The 15,830-nt window shown below is 40.0% G+C and overlaps 1 protein-coding gene and 1 non-coding gene across 2 annotated transcripts in view; one reads left to right on the forward strand and one right to left on the reverse strand.

The window, feature by feature from the left end:
* The window catches only part of PDE4B (phosphodiesterase 4B), a 663,597-nt gene that overhangs the window by 162,558 nt on the left and 485,209 nt on the right, over nt 1-15,830 (forward strand). The window lies entirely within an intron of this gene.
* Nucleotides 10,372-10,443, reverse strand: TRNAS-GGA (transfer RNA serine (anticodon GGA)). Its single transcript has one exon. It is a non-coding gene; the product is annotated as a tRNA-Ser (tRNA).

The following is a 15,830-nucleotide window of genomic DNA, read 5'->3' on the forward strand; positions in this document are numbered from 1 at the left end:
AAAAAGAAATCTGCTTCTCCTATAAATTCAGCAAATAGAGAAACATAAGTATGAGCATGACATGCAGAAGTCAGACTGATTAGCCCCAGAGATATTTTAAGAGAGATCCTGAGAAGAGTCCCCAGTTTTCTTCAAGGCCCTTCCATGCTGTCAGCAAATTCTTCCGATATTTAACCTGAAGCAGTACTTTCTAAATGATGTGCTGCAACTCAGAGAGAGCTGATGTAATTGCCAAAGTTTCAATCTTACCACTGGGGCATATTTAAGGTATGAGAACATCTTAACTCAGCACATTTTAAAGAGCAGTATTTTTAGTTTCTTGGCTGGATGGTCCTGTTTTAATTCAGGAAACAAAAGGTGTTGGTTTAAGTAACAGTGATAGCGTCTCACTGTTTTTCTTTCTGAGGTCTTTCCATCAACTGTTCACTCTTTCCCCGTGTTCTCAAAGCCACTTCATTTAAAACATGCATGCATTCCTCCTGACACAAACATATGCAGAGTATTACATTATGAATATATGCTATTTTACAAGTGTGGACTGATGCTAACGCTGAAACTCCAGTACTTTGGCCACCTCATGCGAATAGTTGACTCATTGGAAAAGACCCTGATGCTGGGAGGGATTGGGGGCAGGAGGAGAGCGGGACGACAGAGGATGAGATGGCTGGATGGCATCACCGACTTGATGGACGTGAGTTTGAGTGAACTCCGGGAGTTGGTGATGGACAGGGAAACCTGGCGTGCTGCAATTCATGGGGTCGCAAAGAGTCGGATACAACTGAGCGACTGAACTGAACTGAACTGAATAGATATACAAAGCAATAAATAGATTTCGGTTCCTTGATATTCTGGGAGTTTCTTCCTCGTGCAGTTCTACAGTGAGAGCAGAATTTCAGTAAATGTGAAATACCGGAATTAATAAGCGAGATAAAATGAAGTAAGGATTGAAGTAATCTTGCTACCTTTGTTTCTGTTGCTGTGTATACATGTCTCCCTGCAAGATTTTGTTGGAGAGATATGTACTGATGACAATGCTGGCATAGAGGGTGTACACCCTGAACTTTACTAGGAAACCCAAACTGTTTTTCAAAGAGGTTGAAAATGTGCAGTCCTACCAGCAGCGTGTAAAAATTTCTGTTTATCTCTTCACTCTATGATCCTTGATATTTTCAGACATCTTGGATTTTACCAACCTAGTTTGTTTGTAATGTCTCATTATGACTAATTTGTGTTACAAAATTACTAATGAATTTGAGCACGTTTTCAAATGTTTGTGTGCCATTTTTGACTTTATTTTTTAGAACAGTTTTAGTATTACAATGGAATTGAGAGGATAGTATAGACTTCCCATACATCTGCTCCCCTGCTCCTCACATGCATATTCTCCCCCATTACCAACATCACTCTTCCGAATGGTACTTTTTTTTTTTTTTTTTTTTACCATGGATGGACCTACATTGACACATCATAATCACCTAATGTCCAAAGTTCCCCTTATTCTATGGATATAAATCCACCACTATAATACACTACAGAGGTTTTGTCCTAAAAATTCTCTGTGTTCAACCTATTCACCCCCCACTTCAAAACCACTGATATTTTTATTGTCTCTATAGTTCTGCATTTTCTAGAAGTCATCTAGCTGGAATCATAAGTACATAGCCTTCAGGATTGGCTTCTTTCACTTAGTTATTGCATTTAAAGTTTCTTCATGTCTTTTTATGACTTGAAAGCTTGTTTATTTTGTGTTGAAAAATATTCCATTGTCTGTTTGTCCATATTTATTTATTTTTCTACTGGTAGAAATCTTGGTTGCCTCCAAGTTTTGGTGATAAACATCTTTGTGCAGGTTTTGAGTGGACATAACTTTGCAAATCTGTTGGGTAGATATCACTTTGCTGACAAAGGTCCATATTATCAAAGGTATGGTTTTTCCAGTAGTCATTCATAGATGTGAGAGTTGGACCATAAAGAAGGCTGAGTGCTGAAGAACTGATGCTTTCAAATTATGGTTCTGGAGAAGACTCTTGAGAGTCCTTGGACAGTAAGATCAAACTAAATTCTAAAGAAAATTAACCTTGAATACTTATTGGAAGGACTGGTGCTGGAGCTCCAATACTTTGGCCACCTCATGTGAAGAGCCAATTCATTGGAAAAGACTGAGGGCAGGAGAAGAAGGGGGAGACAGAGGATGAGATGGTTGGATGGCATCACTGACTCAATGGACATGAATTTGAGCAAACTTTAGGAAACAGTGAAGGACAGGGAAACCTGGCATGCTGCCGTCCATGGGTCACTAAGAGTTGGACACAACTTAGTGATTGAACTACAACATGGAATATAATTGCTGAATCATGTGATAAAAATATGTTTTGTTTTGTAAGAAACTGCCAAACTATCTTTCAAGGTGTACCATTTTGCATTCCCACCAGCATGAGAGTTTCTAAGAATTTTTAAGTGTTATTTTGTAAGTGTTCTGGATTTTCTCCATTTTAATAGATGTATAATGGTATCTTGGTTTAATTTGCATTTTTTCCTGATGACATGTGATTTTTTAATATGCTTATTTGCCATTTGTATATCTTCTTTGTTGAGATGTCTGTTAAAATATTTGGTCCATTTTAAAATTAGGTTGTTTATTTTCTCATTGTTGAGTGTTAAGAGTTCTTTGCATATCTTGGATAATAGTCTTTTAATCAGGTGTCTGTTGCAAATATTTCCTCCCAGTCTGTGGCTTGTCTTCTAATTTTCTTGACATTATCTTCTGCAGAACAGAAACTTTTAATGATCATGTCATCTATGAATAGAAACAGTTTTCTGTCTTCTTTCCCAATCTGTATACCTTTTGTTTTCTTTATTTGCCTTGTTGAATTAGCAAGGATTTCCAGTTCATTGTTGAAAAAGATGGATGAGAGGGGACATCATTACTTTATACCTGATTGTTAGTGAGAAAGTTTCAAGTTTCTTATGATTAAATATAATGTTAACTGTAGGTTTTGGAGATAGTTTATCAAGTTGAGAAAGTCCCTTCTATTCCTAGTTTACTGGGAGTTTTTATTATGAATAGGTGTACTTTTGGGGATTCAATTTGCTAAAATTTGGTTGAGTATTTTTGCATATATGAGAGATATAAACTTTGTCTGTAATTTTCTTTTCTTGGTAATTATCTGTCTGTTTTTGGTGTGAGGGTAATACTGGCCTCATAGAATAAGTTAAGAAGCATTTCCCTGGCTTCTATCCTCTGAAATGAATTGTAGAGAATTGGTATACTTTCTTCCTACATGTTTGGTAGAATTCATCAGGGTACCCTTTTAGGCTGGTGCTTTCTGTTTGAAAGGTTATTAATTATTGATTTAATTTATTTAATAGATATAGGCTTATTCAGGTTATTTCTAGCTTCTGTGAATTTTGGTAGATTGTGTCTTTGAAGGAATTGATACATTTTATATACAACGTCAGCTTTGTGGGCATAGAATTATTGCCATTTATTTTTTATTTCTGTGACATGCTTGTGTGTTTTGTCCATTTTTCTGTATTTTTTTTCTCTATTAGTGATTTTCAGGCATTCTTTACATATATCTAAATACTTGGGCTTTATCAATAAATGTGCTACAAATGTCTTTAATATAATTTTATGTATTCCTGATGTAATAACTTTTCCGTAGTGCTAATAATGATAGTCTTTAACTCTTTTTGTCTGATATTTTGTTCTGGTTTTTTGTCCATCATCTATTTGTATATGGTGCCTTTTTTTCTATGTATTTGTGTTCAAAATTTCCATGTCTTTATGAGTTAGAGATATGTCTCATAATGTATAAGTGGAATGGTTGTGTTTTTGTTTTTCATTGTGGTCCCATAATCTTTGTTTTTAAAGGGCAAATTTAAGCCCTTTATAGTCATTATGATCATTGGTATCGTTGGACTTGTTTCTATTGTTCTCTGTCCTTTTTTTCTATGCATTTTTCTTCTTTTGATTGATTGAGGCAATTTTCCCTCAATTCTATTCTTTATTTTATACTATTCTTAGTGGTTACTCCTAAGCCACAGCCCTCTGAAAAGCCTCAAAGCCTTTAAACACTTTCCTTATTTATCATGCTATTTTAGTTCTGCTCTATTTTTTTTTAACATCCCTGGTAGCTCAGAAGGTAAAGAATCCACCTGCAATGCAGGAGATTGGACTCAATTCCTGATTTGAGAAGATCTCCTGGAGAAGGGGATGGCTACCCACTCCAATATTCTTGCCTGGAGAATCCCATGGACAGAGGAGCCTGGTGGGTTACTTACTGTCCACAGGATCACAAAGAGTTGGACATGACTGAGTGATCCAAACTTATTTTTTTTAGCAATCGCCACATATTGAATATTCTTCTTACTTTGTTCATTTTTTAAATTAAGCAACACATTTTCCATTTTGTTTGCTCACCATTTCCTCTTTCTTCTTGGATATGTTGCCCTGGGAGCTTTACTTCCTGAAGTACATCCTTTAGAAGTTCCTTTAGTGAAGGTTTGGTAATGGTCTGCATTTGCCTTTACTTTCTCTCTTTCTTAAAAGATTGTTTTAATTGATTGAAAATACCACTCTGACAGTCATTTTCTTTCAACAGTTCCACCTACTCATTTCTTTTTTCATGTTGTTCAGAAGACTGCTCCCCTGCCTGGCCAGCTGTCCTTTGTAGATGTTCTGTCTTTTTGCTGTAACTGCTTTCTTGACTAATTCATCTTTTTATTTTGAGATAACTGTAGACTCACTTATAGTTGAGTACCTTTTACCTAGTATATTATTTACCTAGTTTCTCTTAACTTCTTACAAAATTGCAATGTAATATCACTCTTCTTTGTAATTTTGTTCTGCACTTATTTAAACATTTTAAACCTAGTAATGCTACATTCTGTACTGGACAATTCCAACATCTATAGACTCTGGAGATCTCTGACTTTCATTTATTGCAGCTGACCCTAATGTGCTTTGTGACACTTTAATAGGTGCTCAGTACTTAATCATGTTATGTGAGAACTTTGCCAGCCTAAGCTGGGATGGCTTCCTTCCAGTGATGATTTGTGTCATGTTTTGCTTGGATTGAGGGATGCCGCAGACCCAGGACCATTTTGAGACCCTTAGAAGCCTGTCTTGGTGAAGGACTCACAGGCTTATTTCCTCTCATTCTGCATCCTTCAGCAGTCCTGTTGTGATCCTTTGCCCACAAGACACCTCTGCCTCTGCTCAGTTCTCACTGCTTACTGCTTTCAATGGCTGCCCTGCTTAAGGCTTATTTGTTTTTAGTGGGGTTTGTGAGCACAGCAATATATCACAAATTGGGTCCTACTGAAGATCCAGCTGCTTTGTAGCAGATCAGTAAAGCTCTTAGCCCACTATATTGCTGGAAGCAGAAGTACTGGGAAAAAGGTGACGGTGGTTATTGATCTTTGGAATGAGTACTATCTTTGTATTGTTTGAGTTGTACTGTTACCACAATACAAGACAAACCCTTTTGACCCCCTTCCAGGACTGAAGCACTCATTTCCCCAGCTGCTGGATACCACTCCCCTCTCTGACTTGCTCTTGGCTGAAGAGGACTGTCATACCCAAGGGTCAGTCTGTATCCAATGACTATTGATGTATCTATGTGTGTGTAATTCAGGACACCTCTCAAGAGCCATCCTAACTCAGAGTCCCCTGTGAAGTTACTCGAGAACTTTATTGTGATTGTATGTTCTCTGCAAATCCTGCTTTTGTCAGTTCCCCACAGGTATAGATCTTGTGGCCAATCACTCCCAGGAAAATCTCTGCAGGCAAATCTGTCTCAGAATCTACTTTCCTGGAGGAAATTGAACTCAAACAGTCTTGTTTTCGAAAGTTTTTGGAACTTTCATGACCCCATAGAATACATAATTAAAATATCTTTACTATGTCATGAATTTTAGTCCTGGGAGCCATTTAGAAATAATCTAGTTTTACATCATTCTAAAATTTAAAAAAATTGAGACCCGGAGTTGAACTATTTCATAAAAGATCATCAGCTCACTCTGTGGTCTCTGTTGTCTTCACATGAAGGGGACTGACCTCTCTTTTTTAAGTTCTATTATTCAACTGATCTGTGGTTCTGAGCTTTGAGACCGAGGCGCTTGCCAGTCTCTGGTGCTGTTTTCCTTCTTCGCCTCTTTGTATGATTTTTTGTTCTTCCATGTTCTTCTAGCAAGTTTGTTCAAATAATTTTGAGTGTGGCCATAAAATAGAGTATAGAAAATGTAGCCAAAGATATTATAACAAAGAAATTCGATGCATTTTGCTTGCTTATTTCCTGCAGCACCCTCATTACATTGGGCATGGATGTAGGTGCAGGGCCAGCTTTGTGGGCCTGTGATTGGTCCCGGATTCAGAGTTTTCTAGCTGTTGATTTCATGCTCACTATCAGATGCGTTGAAATTCATAATCATTTTTTTTTAACCAGGGGGCCCACATTTTAATTTTTCGATAGGTCTCATAAATAATATAGCTGGCTCTGGGTAGACAGTTTGGCATAGAAGTCAGAACGATGTGTGGGGTCGAATCATGCCTTTGTCTCTTACATGTTATGGTCTTGGCCAAAATTCTTAAACCCTCTGGATCTCTTTCCTCATTGAGAAAATATTGCTGGCAGGACCTACAAATATTTGAAATTTGCTATTGAAAAGACTAATTAACAAATACTATTACAGTAGCTGTCATTTTGAGCTTCCCTCATAGCTCATTTGGTAAAGAATTTGCCTGCAATGCAGGAGACTCCAGTTTAAAGATTCCCTGGAGAAGGGATAGGCTACCTACTCCAGTATTCTTGGACTTCCCTGTGACTCAGCTGGTAAAGAATCCACCTGCAATGCAGGAGACTTGGTTTGACTCCTGGGTCGGGAAGATCTGCTGGAGGAGGGATAGGCTACCCACTCCAGTATTCTTGGGCTTCCCTTGTGGCTCAGCTGGTAAAGAATCTGCCTGCAATGCGGGAGACCTGGGCTCCATCCCTGGGTTGGGAAGGTCCTCTGGAGAAGGGAAAGGCTACCCACTCCATTATTCTGGCCTGGAGAATTCCATGGATTGTATAGTCAATGGGGAGCTATAATATGAAAAAATTAGAATTAGTGAAGTTAAGCCAGTGGGTTCTGGGGTCAGATTTCCTGGGTTCGTGTCTGAGCTTTGTGATTTACCAATGGTGATACCTTGAGTAAGTTCCCTAAACATTCTTTGTGTCTCATCATAGGATGTATGTCAATGTTAAATAAGTTAATTGTAACTTCTTGGCATGGTACCTGGTTTTAGGTATGATACTGGTTTTAGGAGAGATAACCAAACTCTTCTAAAACATGCATGCTATGAGAGAAAATAATCAAAAGGGTCCTTGGTAGAGAAAGAGAAAAGTTTGGGAACACATGTGAACCACACTGTGGAGAAGGACATGACAACTACAAACCACAGAATTAACTGTTTGTGTTGGTCAGTATAGCACCTCTACTTAGCACACACCTATGGACGGGTCACTGTGTCCTTTAGGGAAGGTGGTAACAATTTTACACAGTTTTATCTAACAGGAAACCTGGAGGCATAGATTCCCTGTGATGAAACGCTCATTGTTCTCAATTTTATACTTGGCAGCTAGTTGGAGTACAGACTCCTTCTATCATCATTAACCTCATTAGTCATCCCCAAATGAGGAAAGCCCAGGATGAGCTTTGAGAGGGAAGTCCAAATTCTTGGAAGATATCTCAGGATGTTCCCAAGGTATAGTGTAGTGAGCAACCAAACTGAAGCAAATACGCCTCTCCCACCAAAAAAAGTCTTCCCTGATGGCTCAGTGGGAAAAGAATTCACCTGCAGTGCTGAAGACACTGGAGACGTAGGTTCAATCCCTGGGTCAGGAGGATCCCCTGGGGAAGGAAATGGCAACCCACTCCAGTATTCTTAGCTGAAAAATTCTATGGATAGAGGAACCTGGCAGGCTATCGTCCAAAGGATGGCAAAGAGTTGAACAGGACTTAGTCCTTAGACTAAGCAAGCAGGCCCCCCAGGAAAGCAAGCATGTCTTTTCTCTGAATTACTCCTTCCCTACTGTGCACTGAATTGTGTACCCCCAAAATTCCTATATGCAGGTCAGGAAGCAACAGTTAGAACTGGACATGGAACAACAGACTGGTTCCAAATAGGAAAAGGAGTACGTCAAGGCTGCATATTGTCACCCTGCTTATTTAACTTATATGCAGAGTACATCATGAGAAACGCTGGACTGGAGGAAGCACAAGCTGGAATCAAGATTGCCGGGAGAAATATCAATAACCTCCGGTATGCAGATGACACCACCCTTATGGCAGAAAGTGAAGAGGAACTCAAAAGCCTCTTGATGAAAATGAAAGAGGAGAGTGAAAAAGTAGGCTTAAAGGTCAACATCCAGAAAACAAAGATCATGGCATCCAGTCCCATCACTTCATGGGAAATAGATGGGGAAACAGTGGAAACAGTGTCAGACTTTATTGTTTGGGGGCTCCAAAATCACTGCAGATGGTGATGGCAGCCATGAAATTAAAAGACAATTACTCCTTGTAAGGAAAGTTATGACCAACCTAGATAGCATATTGAAAAGCAGAGACATTACCTTGCCAACAAAGGTCCATCTAGTCAAGGCTATCGTTTTTCCAGTGGTCATGTATGGATGTGAGAGTTGAACTGTGAAGAAAGCTGAGCACCGAAGAATTGATGCTTTTGAGCTGTGGTGTTGGAGAAGACTCTTGAGAATCCCTTGGACTGCAAGGAGATCCAACCAGTCCATTGTAAAGGAGATCAGTCCTAGGTGTTCTTTGGAAGGACTGATGCTAAAGCTGAAACTCCTGTACTTTGGCCACCTCATGTGAAGAGTTGACTCATTGGAAAAGACTCTGATGCTGGGAGGGATTAGGGGCAGGAGGAAAAGGGGATGACAGAGGATGAGATAGCTGGATGGTATCACCGACTCGATGGGTGTGAGTTTGGGTGAACTCCGGGAGTTGGTGATGGACAGGGAAGCCTGGCGTGCTGCAATTCATGGGGTCGCAAAGAGTCGGACACAATTGAGCGACTGAACTGAACTGAAAATTCCTTCGTTAAATCTCCTAACACCTACTGTGGTAGCATTTGGAAAAGGCCTTTGGGAGGTAATTAGAGTTAGACTCAGTCATGAGGATAGGGTCTCATGTGGGATTAGTGGCTTACTTAGAATGAGGAAAAGAGATATTTCTCTCCACAAGCTCACACCAAGGACAGGCCATGGGAGGATACACAGAGAAGGTAGCTTTCTGCAGGCCAGAAAGGAGAGTGCTCCCCAGAACATGACCATGATCTCTGATCTCAAACTTCCAGCCTCCAGAAGTATGAGAAAATAAACTTGTATTGTTAAACCCACGCAGCCTGTGATATTCCGTTATGGCAAACTGAGCTAAGATGATCCCTTTCGACAACTGTCTTCTGTCATGTGTTTTTCCTCCTGTCCTCCTTTGGATTGATGGTCTATGATCACTAATTGAATAATTACCAGAAATATTTATAATTATAATCCATCTTGTGCTCAGTCATGTCTGACTCTTTGTGACCCCATGGACTGTAGCCCACTAGGCTCCTCTGTCCATGAGATTTTCCATGCAAGAATACTGAAGTGGATTGTCAATTACTTCTCCAGGGAATCTTCCCAACCCAGGGATTGAACCCACAATCTCCTGTATCTCCTGCATTGCAGGCAGATTCTTTACCCAGAAATATTTAGCTAAAAATTAATAAATCCTTCCCCATAGGAGTATTAAGAGAGTATTTAGCCTGCTGTTGTGGGTTGAATTGTGCCCCACAAAGATATGTTGAATCCCCATATATCCACGAATGTGATTTTATTTGAAAATAAGATCTTTGCAAATGTGATCAAGGTGAGATCCTATTGAAGTACTGTGAGACCCCCTAGTCCAATGTAACTGGGTTCTTCATAAGAAGAGGAAAAATGCCATGTGAAGACACACACATGGAAAGAAGGCCTGGAGATAAAAGCTAAGGAATACCAAGGATCTATGGCCACCATCAGAAGTCAAGAAGAGGCAAGGAAGTACTCTGCCCAACATCTCAGAGCCTGGCTGTGCTAACACCTTGGCTTCAGATTTCTACCCTCTATAACTGCTGGAGAGTGTATTTCTATATTGTCACCCAAGTCTGTGGTAGTTTGTTAAGGCTGCCCTAAGAAACAAATTCAAGTGCCTCCCTTCACATAGTAAAGTAAAGTAAAGTCACTCACTCTTTGCAACCCCATGGACTGTAGCCTAAGGCTCCTCCCTCCATGGGATTCTCCAGGTAAGAGTACTGGAGTGGGTTATCATTTCCTTCTGCAGGGGATCTTCCCAACCCAGGGATCGAACCCGGGTCTCCTGCATTCCAGGCAGACGCTTTAGCCTCTGAGCCACCAGGGAAGCCCCTTCACAGAAGCAGTATTTTATTCTTGCTTTGAATCTCATTTCCTAGTGATTGTCATCAGTAGAATTACCTTCAAAGCAGAGGAACAAGATACAAAAGCATGAGGACCTTTCAAATTATACTCGTTTTGTGGAATAAAAGATAATCTGAAAAAGAATAGATACATGTGTATGTATAACTGAACATTCAGAAAACTAAAATCATGGCATCTGGTCACATTGCTTCATGGCAAATAGATGGGGGAAACAATTGAAACAGTGACAGACTTTATTTTGCAGGGGGACTCCAAAAAAAACTGCAGATGGTGACTGCAGCCATGAAATTAAAAGATGCTTGCTCCTTGGAAGAAAAGTTATGACCAAACCTAGACAGCGTATTAAAAAACAGAGACATTACTTTGCCAACAAAGTTCCATATAGTCAAAGCTATGGTTTTTCCAGTAGTCATGTATGGATGTTGAGAGCTGAACTCTAAAGAAAGCTGAGCGCCAAAGAATTGATGCTTTTGAGGTGTGGTGTTGGAGAAGATTCTTGAGAGTCCCTTGAACAGCAAGGAGATCCAACTGGTCCATCCTAAAGGAAATCAGTCCTGAATATTCATTGGAAGGACTGATGCTGAAGCTGAAACTCCAATATTTGGGCCACCTGATGTGAAGGGTGCAAAGACCCTGAAGCAGGAAAAGATTGAAGGCAGGAGGAGAAGGGGGCAACAGAGGGTAAGATGGTTGGATGGCCTCACCAACTCGATGGCCATGAGTCTGAGTAAGCTCCGGGAGTTGGTGATGGACAGGGAAGCCTGGCGTGCTGCAATCCATGGGGCTGCAAAGAGTCGGACATGATTGAGTGACTGAACTGAACTGAACTGATACATATAACTGAATCTCTTTGCTGTATACCTGAAACTAACACAAAATTCTTAATAACTATACTCCAGTATGAAGTAAAAATTTAAAAAAATTTTTACTTAAAAAGAAAAGTTGCTGTGGGTATGAAATCCATCCCACAATACCACTCAATCTCCCAAGGCCAACCCATTCTTTAACCTGTTAAGTAAACCCAACCAACCACTAGTGAACAAAGTGGCAGAGCTGGTTTAGTCACTAAGTCGTGTTCGACTCTTTGAGACCCAGTAGACAGTAGCAGGCTAGCCTCCTCTGTCCGTGGGGTTTGCTGGGTAAGAATGCTGGAGTGGTTTGCCATTTCCTTCTCCAAGAGATGGATCTTCATGGTGTAGGGATCAAACCCAGGTCTCCTGCATTGCAAGCAGATTCTTTACCTCTGAGCCACCAGGGAAGTCCTAATGAGCAAAGTGTACATGCATATTTGGTGGTGAATGGGAGGTGATTTCAGTCTAATCCTTGCCTGGTTCGTGATGGATGAAAGATCACAGTATGCTTGTCTCAGATGTAGAGGGAGCTATAAAAACTGGAAAGGACAGTAAAGATATGTGGTGGCTTTACTACAGATGCCTTTTGTTTATGGAATCTCACTTCCAATTATGGACATATTCTTTTAAAAATTCTTCTTGAAATGTTTGCCTTTATAACCATGTGTCATTCAGTCTGTCCCAGAAAAGCAGAAATAGCATATTTTCATTGTTTTATTTTCCAACACAAGAGGGCAGCATTGCAGCATTGTTCATTTCCTGTAGGCCCCACACTGCTGTACTTCACATTTAAATACGCAGTGTACCTTTTTCAAATGGATAATCAGTTGAGAATTGCACAAAGGAGGACCCAGGCTATTTATCCATCACATGGCATTTATTTTAATGTTAGTTTTGAAAACAGTACCCTCTGATGAGCATTCATACATTTTATATTTGCTTCATTGTTTCAGATGCTATACCAATCATCCAGTTTCAAGAAGATGAGGTCCTTTTGTGTTTTGTAGTGTTTGTGTAGGGTAATTGTCTAAACATCTGAATTCATTTAAATGGCATTTTCAATCACATTACTCGGAAGTACATAGGGTACCAGCACATAGGCAGTTTGACATAAAGGATGAGTAACCCACTGGGCAGGGGGGTTTCCTGCTTGGTTGAAACAAGTCTGTGAGAGAGTAAACCTGGTGCCACGGATTCCAGCCACAGATTCCTGTACAAATAAATGGGCTGGGAGATAGGAGGTGGTGGGAGTGCAGTAAAGATAGTAAGAATAATGATACAAAGAGGGACCATTTTTGACTGCTTATTGTATCTTTGTTGTTGTTTAGTCACTAAGCTGTGTCCGACTCTGCAGCCCCATGAATTGTAGCATGACCGGCTTCCCTGTCCTACCCTATCTCCCAGAATTTGCTAAAACTTATGTCCATTGAGTTGGTGATGCTATCAATTTTATCTTAGATCCGTTATTTGCATAGCTATATTGTTCTTAATACTTGTGCATAACTCCTCTCGTTTTTATAGGTGAGAAAGTAGAAGCTTGGCTTAGGTTAGTGATTCACCCCTCAATTCATGAAGCTCATAGGAGGCAGCGCTGACTGCCAAACTCAGGTTTCTCCCACTACTTCATGTTGACAGTAAAAGAGATTGAATTCAGTGATTCACTCTAAAACATTATTGATTTGATATTCAAACTTCTTCATCCCTACCCTATCCACTTCATATATTTGATTTAGTCGAGACTACTGTGATGGTTAATTTTATGTGTCAGCTTTACTGGTCTAAGGGATGCCCAGATGGCCAGTAAAACAGTATTTCTGGATGTGCCTTTGAGGTCATTTCTGGAAGAGATTAACATTTGAATCAAGAAAGAAGATGACCCTCACCAATGTAGATGGGTATCATCCAATCCCTTGGGGGTCTGAATAGAACAAAAAAGGCAGAAGGACGAATTTCTTTGTTTAAGCTGAAACATCAGCACTCCTGGCTCTTGGCTTTATGGACCAAGACCGGAACTTGGCTGGATTACACTACTGGTATTACTGCTTCTCCAACTTGCAGATGGCAGGTGTACTATTTTCTAACCCTCATAATGGTGTGAGCCAGTTTTTATAATAAATGTCCATATTTTATATATGTATAAAATATACACATATATAATATATCCATATATGTATGTCTACGTATGTTCTGTTTCTCTAAAAATTTTGACTATACAGCTACCTAGTAAAATACAATAATGCTATGTAAGGTCTAAGTTTTATTATTACATTTATTATCTTTTGTTCTTTGCATCTGAGCAATAATTTAGTGCCTTATGTCTGAGAATCTTCATCTCAACAGAACTGTGGAGATCCCAGAAGATTCGAGTCCCTTTTAGAATTGTCTTTGACTGTAGGAGTGAATGAGTGACTGAGGAGGGAGCATTTGCTTTAGTGTGGTAGCACAGTGCATTTACATAACACATTTTCCTCTGGGGCGCTCAGGGCAAAGACGGTGGGTTACTATCTGCATTACCTGACAGTGGCAGATATGAAAGATGGTATCTGAACCTTTGAAGAAGAGAAAACATGTCCACAAGCATCTTTTTTGATGCAAGAACAAATTGCTGAAGTAGGTTGTCCATGATTGCTAATGGTTGAACTCTTTGAACCAGCATTGTTTATTCCTGAACCTGGACTGTTTCTTTTGAGGTTAACGTCACTTTAGGAGTCAGGCTTGAATTTTTGTCCCAGGGTTGCCATGGGACAATTTTTGTCCCAGGCTCTTGGCTTTAGGAAAACTCTCTGAGCCTCCAGAGAAGGCAATGGCACCCCACTCCAGTACTCTTGCCTGGAAAATCCCATGGACGGAGGAGCCTAGTGGGCTGCAGTCCATGGGGTCGTTGAGGGTCAGACACGACTGAGGAACTTCACTTTCACGTTTCACTTTCATGCATCGGAGAAGGAAATGGCAACCCGCTCCAGTGTTCTTGCCTGGAGAATCCCAGGGATGGGGGAGCCTGGTGGGCTGCCATCTATGGGGTCGCACGGAGTCGTACACGACTGAAGTGATTTAGCAGCAGCAGCAGCAGCAGCAGCAGCAGCAGCAGCCTGATCCTCAGATTCTTCATCTGTGAAAGAAAAATAAGAATAATATAAACTTCTTGGAATTATTAAATAGATAAACTAATGTGTTTATACGTATATGTGTATGTAGGCATGTGTATACTCTTTTTTTCCTGGTACACATACCCATTCAGTGCACTCTGCTCTGTGACCAGTCTGTAACTCAGAGCCATCTGCAGTTCTGAGCAGTGCCCATGGAGACCACTGGGTGTCTCTACAAAGCTTGAATTTTAAGAATAAGAAAAAAGATGGTTGTGAGCATGTTTTAGAAACTGTAAAGCTTTGTAAAAAATAAGATTATAATGGTTCCTTCGTTGAACTCAACTTCTGTTAATACTTGATACATACCTATGCTTTTGCATTTATCTAGTTTGTTCAAATCTAAACATTTACAGAGCACCTAATATATCCTAGGGAAATGTTCATTCACTTTACAGTGTGCACTGCTCTAGGGACTGAATATTCAGCACTGAACAAAGTGGACTAATCGTTTGCCTCTGGAGCTTATGTTTGTAAGGGTGACAGGAAGCAGGCACGCACACACGTGTAGAATGGTAGAATGTTTGGTAATAATATGAAGGAAAAAATGAAGCTTGGTAAAATAGAGAATCATAGTGGATGCCATTTTAGGTAATAGACCTTAAAGGTCATCTTTGAGAGGATTAGAACTAAGCAAAAAAACTGAATTAAATAAAGGAATGAACCACATATATATCCAGAAAAAGTGAGCGCTCGTCAGAGAGAACAAAACATAAAAGGCCTTCAAAGCAAGATGTGTGGTTATTATGTTTGAGAAACAGCAAAGAATATCGTGGGCAAACCATACACATTGATAGGGTTTTCTATATAATTCATTGTCTTTTGGGGAGACAATATCTATTATAATATTATACCTTTGTAGCTCCTTTCTGTAAGTGTATTCACCTAAATATTCTGTTACAATGATTAGTACTTATTGAGTACTCATTGTATTCTGAGTTAGTCCTTACAACCCTGCCTACCATATAAATATAATTACCCCCGATTATTCAGAGACTCTAAAGAGCTTCTGAAGGTAACATATCCAGGGAGTTGGTGAGGCAACACTTGGCCTTGTTTGAAAGTGCAGTAACTCAATGGGAAGACAGATGAGTAAAAGATAATGAAGTGATAGGAGCAATGGAAAGTTACCAAGAGCAGGTGACATGTGACCTGTGACATGTGATTTGGAGGATGAGGTTGGATTCTTAAAGGAAGAGAAGATGGGGATGAGAGTGGAGAGAGAATCTCCTGGTAGAAAACAAAGCAATGGGGGCTTCAAAGAGCATGGTTTATGGAAAAAATAACACAGTTGAGCGTAGCTGAAGGATCTGTAGCTCTAAGTGTAATAGATACGTTGTGGTGCCTGCAAGTGC

The sequence above is a fragment of the Ovis canadensis genome, chromosome 1, assembly GCF_042477335.2.
Source record: "Ovis canadensis isolate MfBH-ARS-UI-01 breed Bighorn chromosome 1, ARS-UI_OviCan_v2, whole genome shotgun sequence".
Lineage (NCBI taxonomy): Eukaryota > Metazoa > Chordata > Mammalia > Artiodactyla > Bovidae > Ovis > Ovis canadensis.